We start from the raw sequence: 15,091 nt of genomic DNA, 5'->3' as shown, positions 1-15,091 counted from the left end.
ACATCCCTCGCAAAATAATTTTCGCATTTAAGGAATCACAAATTGCGATTCCTTAAATGCAATTTAAGAAGCACAGAAAAAGTGCAATTTGGACTTAAGAAATCGCAAATTACTACCAACTTCAAGTTGGAGGTAATTTGCGATTTCTTTGAAAAATGCACTTTTTTGTATTTTTCAAAGTGCCATATGACTCACATACATGCCCTTAGGACATGTATGTGCGCCACATCTGCACCCATGCTCATTTTTAGGGGTGCAATAGGGTGTCCTTTTGACACCCTGGCACCCTTGAAATTGCATTCTCAATTTGCGATTCTCTAATTGGGAATCGCAAATCGAGAATGTCTTCCTATTCATTCCTACGGGCCTCTAGGCCCATAGGAATGAATGGGGAGGTATTACTTAATTGCAAATCGCAATTTGAGATTCCCAATTGAGGAATATGTAGGATTCGCAAAATGTATTGCAAATCCTTCATACATAGAGTTTTGCGATTCTCAAAAAGCAATTCACTAAAAATTGCAAATGGACATTTTCATACATATGGCCCTTTGTACTGAATTAAAGGCTTCATATTCATTAGGCAATGGTTCATTGGAGAATCAGGAGAGCTTCTCAAGACATTGAATAATGTTGATAAAGCCATTATAGTTTAACAAAGAGATTGCATACTTCTGAACTGGTTGGTGCCATTTACCGAATTTCTCACACACCCTTTGAGAATGCTGTCTGGCTGAGGACCAGAAAATCATGAAGGCATATTTCAGCTTTTATGTGTAGCCTTCATTCGAGACGTCTTGGCCAAATTGTAGCCCACACCTTCACTACCATTCAAGCCAAGACAAAGCTATACCTTTTCAGTTTTGAAAGGATTTCATCTTCCTAGCTTCCCAACCCTGGCTCCTGGGCAGATGTCTTCCGAATCTTCAGGCCCTTTGCTCCTATTCATTGGGAACAAGAGCTATTCAAGAGCCTCAATGCCCCATATAAGACTAAAGTTAGCGCAAACATTCTCTATTATACAGGCTGCCACGAAGCCATACTTTTTCAGTTTGAAAATTAATTCATCTTCCTAGCTATCCACCCTTCGGCTCTTGAGTGAATGTCCTAACACTCTTTAGTTCAATTCTCTAGCCCTTTGCTTCTATTCCTCAGGAGCGACAGTCATTCTGGTGCCAAGAATAAAGCTCGGGACCAAAGTAAAACCCTGTCTGCCTTAGTAATTGAAAAATCAAGCACTTTCACAGTGTCCTCTGCAGTCAGAGCAACAAATAAACGGAATGCTCCCTGGCATCCTGGAGAAATATATCTAGACATGATTTAACCTGACACTTTTGGTTTATTCAACAATTATATTAAGGGTTCCAAATTAATTAACAGCATGGAAGAAGTTAATGTGATTTAACACAATAATGATAATATGAAAAACAATTTGACAGTTCTGGTATTTACACATTCCTGAAAATTAGACATCTGTATGAAAAAGAGTTGTGAAGTGTCTAAGACCAAAATAATTCAAATATGCAATTTGAAATGTTTAACATTAATAGAAATTACTGTGGAAGAAAGAAAACAATAAAATATAGAGGAAATGAGTGAAAGGTAGGAAATGAAGAAATAAGGAAAAGCAGTGTCAAATATACAGAGTTTAAGCATAAAATTATATATGTAGTTGAGGCAGAATGAAAAAAATATAAAACAAATACATCAGATGTTATTAGAAAATCAACGGTATCAATGAAGGATTTCATGGAGGGTTGAAAACTACTTCTGGAAAACAAGAAGGTTGGGTACAGAAAAAGGTTTTTGTGAAAAAAATCTAGTTAACGGTAACCAAAATATATCTCTTTTGGTGAGGTTTTGAGTGGAAGATGCATGTGCATATTTCATAGTTGTCAGTACTTTTAGTCTTGTCCAAAAGTGAAAGAGATCCAAAGACCACATTATTTTACAAAGTAAAAGGCACATTCAATTCAAGAATGCAGTTCACCTGACACCATATTAGGTTCTAGAAATTGAACACTTTACCACAAGAAAGCCACACATGACATAAGTCGTCTTTATTTTCATGACATGACTGGAATAAATTGTCCGCAATATTAGAAATCGTATATAACTTCAATATTGTACATATTAAATAAAAAAGTTACACCATACTATATATAAAAAGAATTGAGTGACTGTGGTGGCTTTGAAAATGTTAAACATTTGATCAAAATTTTATCTCATCAATTACTAGACCAACATACAGAAAAATCTAATTCTCATTGTGTTTCAATCGGAGATCTTGGAGCGATACGTTAGTGAAGCTCTGTATATATAAATTACATTTTCAATTTAGTACTGTCTCCAAAAAAGGAATGTAATTTTGTAGGAAAGCCGAGTAATTAGATATTGATGGAAATGAGAATTAAATATATTCTATATAATAATTTTTAATTTAAAATATTGTGGAAAGCTTTGTTGGGCAAATTAACCATCTCTTGTAAGTCCCTAGAAGGACTAATTTAGCTATTTGTCAATAGTTAAAAAATCTGAGAAAGATGCATACATCTTTCCAAAAAATAAACTGGTTATTCATTTTAATTGGCTTGTTACACCAGAAGAACTCATTTTGGAATCTTTCAATAGTTAAAAGAAATACAACTGCCTTTCTTGTATACATTTTTCCCAAACATTTATTAGTTATTAATTTTTATGGACTTTTAACACCACATGATAAATAATGTAATATTGTCTAAATTAGACACTTTAGAAAATATACCTTCTTGTAGTAAATACAAAATGTGTTTGATAGGAGTTTCTTTAATTTGGGCCATTTATTAATTTGAGTGCATTAATTCATTGAAAGAAAAATTAATCAACATCATATTTTCCAAAATAACCCATCTTGGTGTTTTATTGTCAGTATAATTATTTCATTAACACATCTACCATCATCGTCATGCTCCTGTGATATTACATCAGCATTTATTGATTTGTGAAATAAATTTACATACCACTATTATGAATAATAACTGGTGAGCAAATATTTTATACACGCATTGCTTCTTTAGTTTGAGAGAGTTATTGTTATCACAATGAGACTCTTGCAGGAGCCCTGTTGGGGCATTTAGGGGCCTATTAGGAAGGCGGACGGACCAGGTGGAGGGACCATCCGCATGGGCTGCGGCGGTCCCTTCGTGCGAATTCAGATGTGACCACAGCCCTGGCGGTCACATCCTGTATATTTAACATTGCGGAGGGTGCTGCTTTAAGCAGCACCCGCCGCAAGGTTAAATATGCATGCTTTCCATTTGCATGCACAAAACGGCAGGCACTGCGCGGTGCCTGCCGCCTTTTATATGCAAATGCTGGGAGGTACCATAGGTACCCCCCATGTGCACCCCCCACCCCCGACACCCAGGGGGCCCGCAAGGGCCCCCCAGAAGCTATTGTCCACATGCTTTTCCACAGCGATAAATCTGCCGCGGAAAAGCATGTTTCCAAACCCATTGTAATTTGGCTGGCGGTGTCTTGCAGACACCGCCACCAAAATACGGCCAACACCCAGCGGATCAGCGACGAACGGACCTGCCGTCCGCCGCTGATCCCACTGCCATCATAATCTGGCGGTAGGTGTTTTAAAGGTCCGCAGCAGTAATTCCGCATCCTCCGGGCCGGCGGTGGCTTCCACCGGCCCGGAGGATGCTGAATCACCGCAATCATAATCGACCCCTTAGTTTGAGTAAAAGTGGGAAAACCTTTTGTCTTTTTACGTGGTTATTAAGCTCTGTACATTCCAATGCACTACATTAAACATAGTAGCAATGGAGGAATGCATGTACATTAATTTATACATCATCAAGTACTGTTAATGGGAGACCATAAAGTGTTAGATTGTTGCATTAATTTCCATCTTGAGTGGAGCCTGCTTTTTCAGTGTAGTAAATTTATATTCTAGATTAGTGACTTGATCCATCCTCTACTGGATCCATCCTGCATATCACATTTGTTCATCATTTTCAACCGGTTTCTTCATACCTATTTCCGATCTGTTGCAGCTCTTAATTATTAATACCCCTTAACGATTGATGATCCATGATGTTGTTGAGAATTTTATCCAGTACATGGCTGGAAGGTGATTCAATAGGCGACGGAGGAATATTATGGATTCCTTTTGACTTTGTGCCTGAGAGTCAGGAACATTCTATATGATTAGCTGGACTGTGAGGTGAAACATGGCTGTTACTCCTTTTGTTTCTTTGTTTTAAAATGATGCCCTTGGATCTATCAATAGAAGCTTAAAACTCATAAAATAAATTGTTTAAGATTATTTAGTTCTAGTCGACATATACTACAATATACATATTGGGCCATCAATAAAAATATTAGAATAATATCAGTAAGACCGCCAGCACTTAGCATCACATGTGGCCTAGTTGTACATAGAGTTGCACTAGCTTAAAAGAAGCCATGTTTTCATATATAATGTGAAATATTATAAAACGTATATAATTGATAAAAATATTTAAAAAGAAGCGATCCCTAAAAACTGAAGCAATATTAGTATGGATATATCTAACGTTGACCGAATGTAAGCGAATACCATATGGAGGTTGTGATACGAGTGAGCACAAAGAAGCATGCTTTGTATTTATACTTTGAAGAGTCAGAATGCTGTTCATATAGATGAATTTGCAGTGTGTAGAGATTTGCTAAGTACACAAAGGCACAATAAAGCAGGTATAAAGTGGCAAATGTTTAGGGAACGGCTCGGGTGCTCTGAATGTGCTGCTCGTGGCTCCCGGAGGCCACACATCTTCCAGGGCGGTTGTATCCACGCACGGCCCACCAGCTGCCGAGGCAGCGCCTCACGGACAACGCGTGATCGCATCTGCACCTTCGCCACCTTGCGCTCTCTCACGCCCACCGAGAAAACGGCCGACGGAGCCGTCCCTGAATACCTGGGGGTGTACAGCACCATCGGGACAGAGGTGAGCAGCGGACCACGCGCTTCCAGGGACAAACCTAAAGGGATTTTCTCTCTCTGCAGCAAGGACATAATTAACACACGAGGGTAAACACCCAACCGTTGCTGTGGACTGCCTTTCTCCCCCCGGACTTGCAGCACTCTTCCTGGACTTTCAGACCTGGACCTCTATGTTCCCCGCCATTTTCTTTCTATGACTCACTTCTTCTTCTACCTTTCTCCTCCGCCTTTTTAGCGATCTCTGACCTCCCCCTCTCTGTCCTAGTGACCTCTCTATTGTCTCTCCTGATGCCTACTTGTTACTATCTGCTTCCCTCTCTGGCTTGTCTCCCTTTCCTGCCCTTCTCTATCCCTCCCTTGGTGTTGTGCTTTAGTTCCTTCTGGATTTTATGCTATAATGTCAATTAGCGCCGGGAAACCCTCACGGGTAGCTGTTCGCGCTCTACAAGACTAATAATAAATAAAAGAAATGTGACTGTATATCCAGTCTTATCCCCTCCCTATGTATATAGAGATAACTCTAATCACTAGTATATGCAGTAGATGTGACTTTTAGAGTATATCCATGTGTATCCCCTCCCTATGTATATAGAGATAACTCTAATCACTAGTATATGCAGGAGATGTGACTTTTAGAGTATATCCATGTGTACCCCCTCCCTATGTATATAGAGATAACTCTAATCACTAGTATATGCAGTAGACCGTTGTGCTCTCTTCCATTGCTATGTGACTCTTAGAGTATATCCAGGTGTATCCCCTCCCTATGTATATAGAGATAACTCTAATCACTAGTATATGCAGTAGACCGTTGTGCTCTCTACCATTCCTATGTGACTCTTAGAGTATATCCATGTGTATCCCCTCCCTAAGTAGATAGAGATTTCACTAATATATGCCTAGAGTATATCCATTTGTATCTCCTCCTTGTGTGACTTTATCTCTTGTACATTTGCAATTTTTTCTGTTTGTACCTTTTTATAACGCATGTAATCCTAAGTCCGTATGTTTTCAACTGGTTCTTATGTAAGTCAAAAATTTGCAAATTCTTTTTGTACCGTCAGTCCTTATGTTTGAAACTGGGTCCTATGTAAAGCGCTCTGACACCTTCGGGTAAAGTTTGCGCTATATAAAATTGCATAAATAAATAATAAATAAAGGGAACAGTTCAAAGCAAAAATCAGAGTACATCAGCAGGTCTTGAAAAGCATTTCAATTAGGATGGCTTCTTTCTGTGTGGCAAACCAGGCATATTCACATACACGTGTAGATTATGCAGAACTGAGAGTCTGGTGCAGTAAAACAAATGTACCACATCTCATAAAAGAAACATCAAGGGTTTCCAAATACTCCTTTAATTACCTATAGCATAAACCCATCACAAATCACAGTGCATTCCATCGTGTCAAGGCTCATAAATAATATTTATGTAGTGTGGGATTGAACTGGCAAAAAATAAGAAAAGTCCAGATTTAACATTGAAGTCTAAGAGAGGGTGGTCACTACATTCAGTGGCGTATAATATTAAAAATAATCACAGCACAGCATTTCATTTAACGTGAATTGATTTGACATGTTGAGAAAATATATTTTCACAAGCTCTTCTGAAAACAACATCGAGATGCAACTAGGCATCCATGTTAGAACTCATGAAAAGCATGTAAAGCTTTAGCAAGGCATGAAGTCATGTGCACTTCAGAAGCAATGCTTGGTTCTGCAATGGATTTTTTTCCTTGATGACCTTGAAAGCACTTTTGTGAACAGCCTCCTCCTTGGGCACCAGACCTGGTCCCTAACCTGCCTGTTTTGTGAATATATTTTCTGTGTTATATCAACTAAACAACTGGAACGCTTACTCTGCAATTGACCAACACTCAGCAGGCGCTAAATCATAATTACCGTAGTGCCATTGAAACCCCTTACATACTTTCTGACAAACCTATATTTAGAGAAACTTGAACCATGTTGAATAATTCATTTAATTGAGTTTCAAAAGTTACCATGGAGTTTGACCAAAGACGCAGCTCCTCTCACCAAAACACACACACACACACACACACACACCAAAAATATTGTTTAGATCTGGCTTGACAGTGCAGCTGTCACCAGAACCTGTGTGATCATCGGAAAAAGAGGCAACAGAAGCATTACGTTTTTTTTGCAACAATTCTTTATTAGTATATCAACATAATTTCAGTGTCAACAGAAGCATTACTGACAGAAGGGTGTTTGCTCTGCTCACATGTATATATCCTTGAGTGCAGCCTTTGATTGTGGAAAGGTTGGGTGCATTCACTGAAAATGAGTACTTTTGTTGCAGATCTTGAGAAAGTTTATACTCAGTACAGAAGGACTGAGTTGGTAATGGCACCAATTCAATGATAAATGTTAAAGGCCTAATCCCTTTATTATTTAATGTTTCTACAAATGTATCAAGCCTCGCATTTGTATTGTGAAAGGCACAGGCATTCTCCTGAAACATAGGATGGGGTTTTCTGGGCTTGTACTTAACTGGTTCTCCTGTTCCCTTCACAATAGATCACAATGCATCAAGGTGAACCAATCCCTATCTCACCCAGCTCTGGTTACTCTTGGAGTTCCACAAGGGTCAGCATTTTCTCCCACGCTCTTTACCATGTTCATGGAGCCTCTGACAGAAATCTTGAAATCATCCAACATTCATTATCACATGTACGCGGCCGATACCCAACTTTACCTGAAGATCGCTTCCGCTGAGGATGTTCAATCCCTCAACCTAATCCTGCTGGAAACACAATGCTGGCTGACACGCAATCAGCTGAAGTTTATCATAGAAATATCCCTGGACATGGACCAATGGCTGTTCAATATTACTGCCTTGAATTGTAGACCTCATGTAGTAGAGTCGGCATCCTCTCTGGGGATCATCTTAGACAAAATCCTAAACATGCAGAAACACATCAGTTCCCGCACCAAAGGAGCTAACCGCCAACTCAACATCCTCAGAAAACTCAAACCCTACCTTCCTGTTCCTCACCTTAAGGTTGCAGTGCAAGCCCTAGTGATATCAAAGCTGGACTATGGTAGTGCTTTGGTGTGTGGCTTGCCCAGAGTGAAGATGGCTCCTCTTAGGGCTGCCCTCAATTCTGCTGCAAGGCTCATAACTGACACAAATGTGCTTAGATGTTATACTTCATACTATAATGCTTTAGTTGTTCGTCTTTGAATATCACAAAATAATAAATGGTGAATGTAACAAATAGATATATATATTTAAGCAATACACTTTTAAGGGTGTATTGCAGTTTCACTTTGTTAAAGGCTGTAACCAGATATTTTGGTGAATGAAATCTAACAGATTCCCATTTTAGATAATGGTCACGCACTCTGACAAACCCCTGGATGGAAGATTTGCATTTTGATATGGTGAAAATCCGTGTTAGGCGGATTTGAGCAGGCTGCATGTTGTTTTGCCAACTGTAATTTTATATTTAATATGACCATATGCCTGATGGTTTCCAGTTTATGCAAAATACAATAGTCCTGAGCAGTTTAAGGTGATAAGCCAATAAGAAAGGCTAATTGATTGGTTCATTGGGAAACACTATGTCAGATGACACTAGTCTGATCTGTTTATGGTGAAAAGCTATGACACGGGCAATAGGACTGACTTATTTATTGTAAAAAACATTTGTTGAAGCCAATCAGCCATTTGAGTGCGTTCATTAGTATTACACTGTACTAAAGAACTTTGGTGGGTATTTTGTGACAATAAAGCCAACTGATCCCCCTACTAGGCAATCAATCAAACAATCAATCAAGGAATTTGTAAAGCGCGCTACTCACCCATTAGGGTCTCAAGGCGCTGGGGGGGGGGGGGGTTAGGGGTCGCTACTGTTCGAACAGCCAGGTCTTGAGTTGTTTTCTGAAGGCGAGATGGTCCTGGGTCAGATGGAGGTGGGTGGGGAGGGAGTTCCATGTCTTGGCTGCCAGATAGGAGAAGGATCTTCCTCCGGCGGTGGCTTTGCGAATTCGTGGGACGGCGGCAAGAGCGAGGCTGGCGGAGCAGAGCTGGCAGGTTGGTGTGTAGAATGCGAGGCGGTTGTTGAGGTACATGGGGCCCACGTCGTGGAGAGCCTTGTGTGCGTGGGTGAGGAGTCGGAATGTGATTCTCTTGCTGACAGGGAGCCAGTGCAGATCTATCAGATGGACAGAGATGTGGCTGTGGCGGGGGATGTCCAGGATGAGTCTTGCCGAGGCGTTCTGTATGCGCTGTAGTCTTTTCTGGAGCTTGGCTGTGGTTCCAGCGTAGAGGGTGTTTCCGTAGTCCAGGCGGCTGGTGACAAGGGCCTGGGTGACCATCTTCCTGGTTGCGGTGGAGATCCATCGGAAGATTTTCCGGAGCATGCGCAGGGCGTTGAAGCAGGATGACGAGATGGCGTTGACTTGCTTGGTCATCGTGAGGGATGAGTCCAGGATGAAGTCCAGGTTGCGTGCGTGGTCTGTGGGTTTGGGGGGCGGTGCCCAGGGCAGGTGGCCACCAGGAGTCGTCCCAGGCAGAGGGAGATGGTCCCAGGATGAGGACTTCCGTCCTGTCTGAGTTCAGTTTCAGACGGCTGAGCTTCATCCATTCCGCGACATCCTTCATTCCTTCCTGGAGGCTGGCTTTGGCGGTGTCCGGGTCGTTGGTGAGGGAGAGGATCTGCTGGGTGTCATCGCCGTAGGAGATGATGTTGAGGCTGTGTTTGCGTGAGATGGCTGCGAGGGGGCTCATGAGACGTTGAAGAGGGTGGGGCTGAGAGAGGATCCTTGTGGGAGGCCGCAGATGACTTCGGTAGCTGCTGACCGGAACGGGGAGAGGTGGACTCTCTGTGTTCTTCCGGCGAGGAACAAGATGATCCACTCCAAGGCCGCGCCGTGGATTCCGGTGTCGCTGAGGCGTTGTATCAGGTTGTGCTGGCATACCGTGTCGAAGGCTGCTGAGAGATCCAGGAGGATGAGGGCGGTGGTTTCCCCGTTGTCAAGCATAGACCTGATGTCGTCGGTGGCTGTGATGAGGGCGGTCACGGTGCTGTGGTTTGCTCGGAAACCGGACTGAGACTGGTCGAGGGATACGTTTGTCTTGATGAAGGCGGAGAGTTGTTTGTTGACCGTCTTCTCAATGACTTTGGCAGGAAAAGGGAGGAGCGAGATGGGTCGAAAGTTCTTGAGGTCCGTTGGGTCTGCGGTGGGGATACTTGTGCTGGCTACTCACTTTGCCAAGACGAGGAGTTGAAGATTTGCAAGGTTAGAATCCATGTTAGGGCCTAATAGGAGGTCTGATGGTTGAGCTTACACAAAATGCAGCTGGCATGAATTGGTTATGATGACAAACTGGTGATGAACGCTATATGCCTGAGTTTGCTCACTGGGAAACATGTTAGATGCCCCAGGTCTGATTTGTTTATTATATAAAGTTATGACAAAGAAAGCAGGCCTGGTATATTCATTGTGATAGGTATTTGTTAAATATAGTATATCTGTAAGAGATAATTGTTATAACATTGTGTTAATTGCTATAGGCAGGCATTTGGTTACATGGAATCTAAGATCACCATGCTACTCATAGGTTTCGGTTTTGTCAACCCCCACTGACCAACCCTGGAAGTTGACACTTTTCACTGTAATAATCTTTAATGACTCCTCTCAGAAAGCGCATACTTTTTGTCCACTACAGTTTTCTATATTTTTAATGTTATGACAGTGTATCCGATGGTCGCCTTGTGGGAAAGCTTCTGCACAATTTAGTAGACCTTTTTTTGTTAAATAATTTTTATTGATATAAAAAGGGAGTACCAAAGTTACATTTAGCATAAGGTGAAGAAATAGTATAATACTATATCATGTTCCCAGGTGCTACAATTATAAAAAATAATGTTATGTGATTGCCGAAAGGACATGAAGAGAAACAAACTTATGCTTTAAAGTGAATAAAAAAGAATTAAAGGTGCATAACAAACCAAGTAATGATATATAAAAGAGAGGAAGAGAACACGAGAAGGGAGAGGGGAAGGTAGTAAAAAATGATTAGCATAAAGAAGGGTGTGAAGATAAGAAAGAAGTGAAAGGAAGCCAGAGTAAATCAGATTTGATTTTCTGAGATAATGTTAAAGCAGAAACAGTTGAAATTCTATGCTCATTACAGATAAGATTTACCATGTTAATATACATACTTTGAAATTATCTTTCCAGCAAGTTAAAATAACTTTAAAAGCAAGAGCAATAAAAAGATCAAACTGTTTCAGCTTCAAAGAGGTGTCGTAAAAATCATTAGACATGGATCAAAGGAAAAATATTTTGAATTGATAATGGAATACAACAATGAAATATCTTAGAGAACGGAGACCACATGGAATTCCAGAATTTAAAAACATTAGGGCAGTAATAAATTAAATGTAATAGTGTACCATCAGAGGAAAGACAAGACCAACAAAGGGGGGAGGAAGAGGGATTAATCTTATGAATAAAAGCTGGTGTACGAACAACTCTATTGTATAGGAAAAATAAGGATTGAGTGATGTTAGCAGCTCTAGAAGTGGTAAAAATGTTATGCCATAATTTATCCAATCTTTGAGTCGAGAGGGTTAAGAGAAGGTCTAGTTCCCAGGCTAGTACGACTGATGATTTTTGTCGATCAGTTATAGGGGTAGCTAAAAGTTTGTATATAAATGAAGCTTTGGGGCAAGAGTCAGAGGTAATATTGTACAAAGGAGTCAGGGGGGTAAATGGAGTGGAGTCATCAGGAAAATCTTTGGATAACCGGAATGATTGAAGTACCAGTGTTAATTGTGGAAATTGGGATATATATGATAAGGGTAAGTTATAACATTCTTGTAATGTAGTAAAGGATATGACAGAGTTATGGGATACCAGTTGATGAACATGGAAAATATCCTTTTCTTTCCAGTGTTTGAAGTAGAAAGATTGTGGCAAAACCTAATGAATTTATTGTACCAGATGGAAGAAGCAAGGAAGGCTTGGTGAAAGTTAGAACTATCTGTGAATAAGGAGTATATCAAGTGTTTGGCGTATTTTAAAATGTATTTATTTATAAATTTATTTTATTTATAATCTTATAAAGCGCACTGTCGCCTTGCAGGCATCCTGGCGCTGATGCTCCATGAGAAGTGAGGGAGAGGGGAGTCAGGAAGGTACCAAAGAACTCAGACCATGAGGAACAGTCAGGTCTTCACACATTTTCTAGAGTTTGGCCGCAGCCACCCTAAAGGATCTTCCTCCTGCCCTGACTTTCTTGAATCTAGGAATTCTCACCAGCCGGGCCGAGGAAGAATGAAGCGCCCTGGTGGGGGTGTACCAGGCAAAATTGAATACTTGGAAATAAAAGTACAGTTGGACATAAAACAAATGTCATAAAAATAAGAATTCATGTAACAAGGAGCGTTCAAAAGTAATCCAGTGAGGTATCGATGAATCTTCATATTGCTTATTTAGAGCATAAAATTGTCTAATTAAAAAAGCAGTATGATATAATATAAAATTAGGAAATCGCACACCCCCTTCAGTTTTTGGTTTAATTAATTTAAATAAAGCAATGTGGGTAGGTTTGTTGTTCCATAGAATTTCTTTTATAAAGGAGGTAGCCTCTGAAACGTAATTTTGGTCAGATAATAGGGAGGTATTGCATCTCCATCGAGCATGCTTAAAAGTAGTAAAGAACAAATCAAAAGAGGCAGAGAAAGGGGTATGGTCAGAAACAAAAATAGACCCATTCTCAGAAGATTGGATGGTGGGGTGAACATTAGAGAAAATTGTGAACTCATATTATCAGGATTACTTGCCTTCCATAGATCATAGAGTGGACGTGAGGCAATAGCTGACTGAAATGTTTTCTGAGATTTATTGGATTTAAATTTACAATTTGATTTCCTGTCAGAAAAAGGGTCTAGCCAATTGTTAAAATCTCCAGAAACAATGATATTGGGATTAGTAATAGAGGACAATTTTAATTTGATCATGTGTCAAAAGTCTGGCTCAGGTTTGACCGGTCCATAGATGTTAAAAAAGGTGACCTGTTTATTATTTACCCTGGCATTAAGTATTACCCGTCAGCCACTTGCATGACATTCAGTAGATGAAATTTGAAGCTTTAAGGACTTGTGACATAGAATGGCAACACCTCCCTTCCGGTCAAGAGCAGGTGAGAAAGCACCTTGGCCCACCCATTGGCATTTGAGTTTGAGTGATTCAATACCATTACAATGAGTTTCTTGTAAGAAAGCAATTTGACAATTAAGTTTTGATAAATGAGAAAGTACCTTTTGACGTTTAACAGGATGACCTACACCATGGACGTTCCACAACACAACATTAAACATGTTGCAGCATAAAGACAAGGATACAGGAACAATGAAGACCCATTGCAAAGACATAAATGCAAACAAAGAGACCCTGTTCATGAATAATGAATGAATTAATATAAGAGGATTACAAAAAACATGGAAAATCAAATCAAAAATACCCTTATGGAATTATAAATAAAGGAAAAAGGGGAAAGAAAAGGAAAAAAGGAATGGAGAGGATAGGGAAGAGCGAGAGGGAATGAGAAACGAATAAGGAACATAGAAGAAAGAAGAGACAGATCAAGAAAATGAAACCAGATCTGAAGGAAAAAGCAAATGAGAAGAGAAACAGGCATGTCAGGACCCAAAAACAAGAACAACAGCGGAGGAAAAAAAGACAATGGTAAACAAAGAGCATTCCGGCAACGTAACCTGTAATTGAAAGACAGAACTTATGGAAGAAACTAGAAGCAAAAGTCAGAAGTTAATAACCGCACTGTAACAATTTAGAAACCTTAAATATTTGTGTCCATAGATGTCCTGGTGATGGTTTGCAGAAACAGCTTTAATTTGGTTGGATCTTCAAATGAGCGGGAGACACCTTCGTAGGTATTTTTGCAGAGAGAGGGATGTAATATGCTGTAGCGTACATTCAGAGATCTCATTTGAGGACAAAGTGCCAAAAATTCCTTACTGCGAGCGTAGGTTGCATTAGAAAGGTCATGAGAAATAAAGATGTTATGACCGGACCAAACAAGACAACATTTCTCTCTGACACTCTTCAGTACACGCATGAGGTTGGCGAATTCTAAGAAGAGCATTATAATACCACACGGTCTGGTGGAATGAGTTTGAGTCGATGTGCTCTTTCAATGTTTAGAGGGGCAGAAGACTGAAGACTTAAGAGTTCAGGCAAAAACTTCTTCAAGAAGGAGAGAAGATCAGGGCATTCAATATTCTCCGGTAAACCATAATGACGCAGATTGTTCTTTCGGTAACGATTTTCAAGATCCTCAGTGTGAAGCTTAAGCTTTTGGATTTCTAGTTCCAACAGAATAATTTTAGTCGTCAAGTCTTGGAGATGGCCCACACATTGTTCCATTTCATTGATTTTGCTTTCATGCTGATCCATCGGTCCTCAATCAACTACAGTTTTTCGTTGGTGGTACTCATGAATGGTTTGAGTGCACTTAGTTCGTCCAGGATTGTATCCAGGACCGGGTTTGAAGATGACTGAATCTGAGTTGGTGGTTAAGCTTGGTGCCAAAAGAGGATGCCCTAGAGAGGCTAAGCGAGTTGTTAGACATTTTAATGATGCATGCCTGACGTTGAGGGGGCTTTTTAATAGGAGAAAGTCTGTCCATGAAAGTAAAAGGAAAGGTTTGTGAGATACCACTTCACAGCAGATGTAAACACACTCACTACACCCCAGGAACAGGCACAAGAAGAAGTAGAGGCAGAATTGATCCAACAACGATTTATGCTATTGAGGCACAGCAGGATTATGTAGAAATATATGAAGGTAACAAAAACCAGCTCCTAATTACATGCTCTGTGGGCACCAAAAGAACACAAACTCCAGTAGTAGGTGCTTAATCCATCAAATTCATTCCTTACGTCATGACGGTATTGAGAGATCCCTAGAACCAAGTGGAATTGGAGGTTTAGGGAAAACCATAAAATTAAAGCACCGTAGAACTGGTTTGAAATAAAACCATGGCAGGAGTCAGAAAATCATAAAGAATGTTGAAAAAGGTGAGAAGTGAAGAGAAGCTCATCCAGATATCGTTGGTTGCATGAG

General features: G+C 40.3%; 1 protein-coding gene across 1 annotated transcript in view; it reads left to right on the top strand.

The window, feature by feature from the left end:
• Positions 1–15,091, top strand: part of LOC147734710 (solute carrier family 23 member 1-like) — a 338,504-nt gene that overhangs the window by 271,070 nt on the left and 52,343 nt on the right. The window lies entirely within an intron of this gene.

The sequence above is a fragment of the Lissotriton vulgaris genome, chromosome 1_2 (genome assembly GCF_964263255.1).
Source record: "Lissotriton vulgaris chromosome 1_2, aLisVul1.2, whole genome shotgun sequence".
In the NCBI taxonomy this organism is placed as follows: domain Eukaryota; kingdom Metazoa; phylum Chordata; class Amphibia; order Caudata; family Salamandridae; genus Lissotriton; species Lissotriton vulgaris.
Note: the sequence above shows the minus strand (reverse complement) of the source record. Positions and strands in the feature narration are given on the sequence as shown.